The sequence below is a fragment of the Scylla paramamosain genome, chromosome 8 (genome assembly GCF_035594125.1).
Source record: "Scylla paramamosain isolate STU-SP2022 chromosome 8, ASM3559412v1, whole genome shotgun sequence".
In the NCBI taxonomy this organism is placed as follows: Eukaryota; Metazoa; Arthropoda; class Malacostraca; order Decapoda; family Portunidae; genus Scylla; species Scylla paramamosain.
Genome location: NC_087158.1, coordinates 16,404,540 through 16,409,539, shown reverse-complemented (window position 1 = coordinate 16,409,539; position 5,000 = coordinate 16,404,540). Strand labels below are relative to the sequence as shown.

Genomic DNA, 5,000 nt, shown 5'->3' with positions numbered 1-5,000 from the left:
ATATTTCGCTTTACGAAATTAAAAACCAATATTTTTCTTCTTACCAATATTCTTCCATCCATTTGTTCTGCACTAATTTGATCTGTCGATATCAAAATACTTCATCAGGCTTTAGCCGATGAATCCCTCGCACATTTTAATTATTGCATTATGTCGCCTCTTAATCTGTAGCTCGTCAAGATGAAAAAAATTAAGTTCTTTAAGGCGTCACTCACATGCATTATTACGTAATCTTGGTATTAATTTTCTTTATTTTGTTGAACTTTTTTATTTTTTTATTTTTATTTTCAAGGTCCTTTCTATATTTAGGAGACCAAAGGTGCACACAATACTCAATGTGGTGGTGTACGCATGTGTTCTGTACCGTAACAATGACTTTTCTGGTGTTAACTCCAAAGCTCTTCCAATAAATCCTCTTAGTTTATTTGAAATTTGTACAATGTCTGTGAAGAGTGGACTTAGCTTCAGGAATCTGGATATATGACACCAAGATTCTCCTCCTTGGCGACACGCGAGAGACAAGCGTTGTTCACGACGTATCTGGCGTGAACGTTTCCTCTGCCAATGTGCAATACTATGTATTTTTTCGATGATGAATTTCACTTTCAACATACTAATCCAGCTTGACAACGTACTGAAATCGCTATGTAGGTTGAGTAAGCCCTGTGTTCGTGTTACTCTGGTCGTAATTATCCACTCATCAATGTCATTAATAAAGATGAAAAAAAATTACTGACTGTACATGTGAGCCTTAAGGAACACGCCCATAAAGCTATTTGTACTCGAATTGGCCTGTAAGGGGATCGAACCCTCGACATCCGCGTTATTAGCACGGCGCTCTAACCAACTGAGCTAACAGGCCAGTCAGAACAAGAAGAGGAGCTGGATGACAAGGAGGATGAGGAGGAGGAGGAGGAGGAGGAGGAGGAGGGTACAGCGGGGTCAGCCATTACGCAACCCTTCAGTCCCCACTTTCGCTTTAAAACTTGAAATGAATAAAAAGATGCCTCGAATATTCCATTTTGTCGCTCGTTGATTCCACTGAGATTGGCTGCGAGAGAGAGAGAGAGAGAGAGAGAGAGAGAGAGAGAGAGAGAGAGAGAGAGAGAGAGAGAGAGAGAGAGAGAGAGAGAGAGAGAGAGAGAGAGAGAGAGAGAGAGAGAGAGAGAGAGAGAGAGAGAGAGAGAGAGAGAGAAAATCATGCTCTTGTTTCCACAAATTCTCATTTTTAATCATTAACTTGCTCAAAAAGGGAAGGAAAATTGAATGGTAAAAGTGTCACTGAATCTTTTTTTTTATTATATAAAGCCTTTATGGCTTAATCTGGCAACGATACACATTAAATTTATATGGCTTGTGTGTGTGTGTGTGTGTGTGTGTGTGTGTGTGTGTGTGTATGTGTGTGTGTGTGTGTACCATCTACTCCTTTTATATGTAATTCATTTCTTCACTTCGTTGATGTACTCATTAACTAAGCCAAACTTCTCTCTCTCTCTCTCTCTCTCTCTCTCTCTCTCTCTCTCTCTCTCTCTCTCTCTCTCTCTCTCTCTCTCTCTCTCTCTCTCTCTCTCTCTCTCTCTCTCTCTACGTAAGAATACAATCAATTATATTTTTTTCTCTTCATCATCATGAAATTCCTCCTTTTCGAGAGAGAGAGAGAGAGAGAGAGAGAGAGAGAGAGAGAGAGAGAGAGAGAGAGAGAGAGAGAGAGAGAGAGAGAGAGAGACCCACCCTCCGTGCAGCCCGTCCTCTCCAATAAAAGAAGGAATCCGCTGAGGTATTCGTGTCTTGCCAAACATTGCAACGAAAACTAAGAATGTGACAGAGAGAACAGAGTCACAGTTCAGTGGGAGGGAGTCTGTGTTGGGCTGGTTTTTGGGTGGGTTTGGCCGAAATTTTTGGTTCTGTTGGGTGAGTTCGCGTGATAAAATTTGGTTGCGTTTAAATAGAGTTGGGCTGGAGTTTGGGTGCCTTTTGCTAGAGTTGGGCTATAATTTGGTTGCACTGGACACAGTTTTTTTCAGAATTTGGTTGCGTTGGCATGGATTGGGCTAGTTTTAGGCTACGATTTGGTTGAGCAGGTCTCAAATTTGGTTGCACTCCGGTGAAGTTGGACTAGAATTTGGTTCCGCTGCGGTAGGATATTTTGGTTCACGTTTTCTCTGACCTAGTGACGCAGCCTGAATGCTTTATGTGACCTTCCCATGTACTGTGATGTTTTTTTTTTTTTCTCTCTCTCTCTGCTACTGTGTGCTTTTAATTTTTGTTTCGCTGCTGTGTTGTGTTGCTGTGTTGTATTATATTTTATTTTTCGATTACTGGTTTATGTTTTGTATTTTTATATGTGTATTATTTTTTCGTTGACCTGTGTTTGTGTTCGTGTCCTGTTTTTGTATATTTCACTGTGATGCTCTAATTGTGGTTCTGGTGTTGTGGTTCTGTGCGTTGCTGCATTTTGTTTCATTGTTGCTTTGTGGTGTTTTGTGTATGCCTTGTTAGGTTTGTTCGTGGTACAATGTAGTTATGTATAATGCTGTGTTGGTAAGTTGTGTGTGTGTGTGTGTGTGTGTGTGTGTGTGTGTGTGTGTGTGTGTGTGTGTGTGTGTGTGTGTGTGTGTGTGTGTTCTGAGAATAACAACAACAACAACAAAAGAAATTAAAACCAAGATTAATGACAAGAGAATCTTTATAATAATAATAATAATAATAATAATAATAATAATAATAATAATAATAATAATAATAATAATAATAATAAACTCACAGAAAATAATGACATGTTTTTCACTGAGTTTGGAAGGAAAGAGGATGACAAAATAAAGCATCGAGGAGGAGGAGGAGGAGGAGGAGGAGGAGGAGGAGAAGGAGGAGGAGGAGGAGGAGGAGAAAGGAGGAGGAGGAGGAGGAGGAGGAGAAAGGAGGAGGAGGAGGAGGAGGAGGAGAAAGGAGGAGGAGGAAGAGGAGGAGGAGGAGGAGAAAGAAGAAAGAGGAGGAGGAGGAGGAGGAGGAGGAGGAGGAGGAGGAGGAGGAGGGGGAAGATCAAGCTAATGATCAAGCACACACACACACACACACACACACACACACACACACACACACACACACACACACACATCAATGACCCCTTGCTCGGTCACATTAGGTTTCCATGGCAACAGGGAGGAGGGAGACAGGAAGGGGAGGAGGGAGAGGGATCAGAGAAGAATGGGAGGAAGGAGAAGGGCGAACAATGAGAGGATGTCATGACCTGTGGGGTTAGGGGGAGAGGGAAAAAAAGGACAAAGGAGAAAATAGGGGATGAAGAGAAGAATGGGAAAAGAAGGAGGAAGTAGGAACAAGAGGAAGAAGAGGGTAAGCCAGGAAAGAGGGAGTTAGGAATAAGAAGATGAAGGAGAGGGAAGAACAGTAAGTGGAAGATGAGGAAGAGATGGATTCATGAAAGGTGAGGAGGGAGAAGAGAAGAACGGAAGGGTAAAGGAGGAAAAGAGAAAGAATAGAAAAAAAAAACAAGGAAAGCTAGAACAGGACAGGAGGTCAGGAAAAGAAGTAGAGAACTGAAAAAAAAAAAAAGGGAAGAAAAGCTGATGGAAAATGAATAAGAAACGAGAGAGGAAGGGGAGAAGGAAAAAGAAAGGAAGAGGAGAAGTAAGAGGATAAATACAGACACATTTACCTGTTGTGTTACAGTTACAGAATACTCTAAAACCTCCGAATTATAATAACCAAAGAGAAACGAGAAGGGAGGGGAAGAGAGAAGGGAGAGGACGAACGATGCCTAAATGATACATAGAAACGAATATACAAAGGAATACACAAAGGACAACGAATAACTAGGGCTGTTTGATGATGAAGTAAACAGAAGTCTATACTACGCAGGATGGACCGGTAAGGAGAGGAGGGAGAAGAAGATTAGAAATGTCCCAAGTATCCTGCCTGAAAATAGCACAGGAAGATTCTTTACAGATTATATCCCTTGAGGGAGAACTGACCTTGAAGTATGAAAGGAAAGACGAGTGGGTAGAGAGAGAGAGTGTCCGTAGAGAGAGAGAGAGAGAGAGAGAGAGAGAGAGAGAGAGAGAGAGAGAGAGAGAGAGAGAGAGAGAGAGAGAGAGAGAGAGAGAGAGAGAGAGAGAGAGAGAGAGAGAGAGAGAGAGAGAGAGAGAGAGAGAGAGAGAGAGAGAGAAGAGAGATTAGATTGACTGCCTTGTGTGTGTATGCATTAGAGAGGGGAAAAGAGAAAAGAGGATGAGGGAACATAATAAGAGAGAAATAGAAAGAAAATCAAAGAGGGAGGGAAGTAAAGGAAATATGTCCAGATGTAATCCACTGAGAAAACAAAACAAAAAAAAATGTACGAGTATGAAAATATATAAATAAACTAAACATGAGAAAAGATATTCATAAATGTATAAATGATTAAATAATAAAGTTTTTTTTTTTCGCAGACGTCAGGCTCAGAGATATATGTTATTTGTTCATTTATTTGTTCAGGTTGAATGATAGTTTTTTTTTCAATGTCATCCATGAATTTCATATCACTTTTATATCTTATTTACACAATACGAGATGGTTTCACTCAGTTTTTTCCCTTCTCTTCCTTCATTTGACTTTCGCTCCTTCACTAATTCAATTACTCATCTCATACACCATCCCCTCATTCTCTCACTCATTCTTGCCGTCTCCCACACTTCCCTTCTTATTCACTCTTCTTCTCTCACTCTTCTTTCCCCTCTCTTTAAGAAATTCAGTTACTCTCATATGCATTCCCTTATCCATACTATTCTTCCTCCCTCACACCTTACATCCTCACTAATTCCCTTCAGTGGAATCTGGTCATAATTTTGTTTTGCCATCATTCACACTCGCACGTGTCACTGTTTTGCCTTGGTATCGGAAAACGTTCATCGTTCGCTTAAATGTCGATGATTGAAAGTCACACACACACACACACAAAAAAAAAAAAAAAGAAAAAAAAAGAAAAAAGAAAAAAAAATTACTGT

The 5,000-nt window shown here is 40.5% G+C and overlaps 1 non-coding gene across 1 annotated transcript; it reads right to left on the bottom strand.

Annotated features, from left to right (window-relative positions):
• Positions 1–788: 788 nt before the first annotated feature.
• Trnai-aau (transfer RNA isoleucine (anticodon AAU)) lies at positions 789–862 on the bottom strand. Its single transcript has one exon. It is a non-coding gene; the product is annotated as a tRNA-Ile (tRNA).
• Positions 863–5,000: the final 4,138 nt, after the last annotated feature.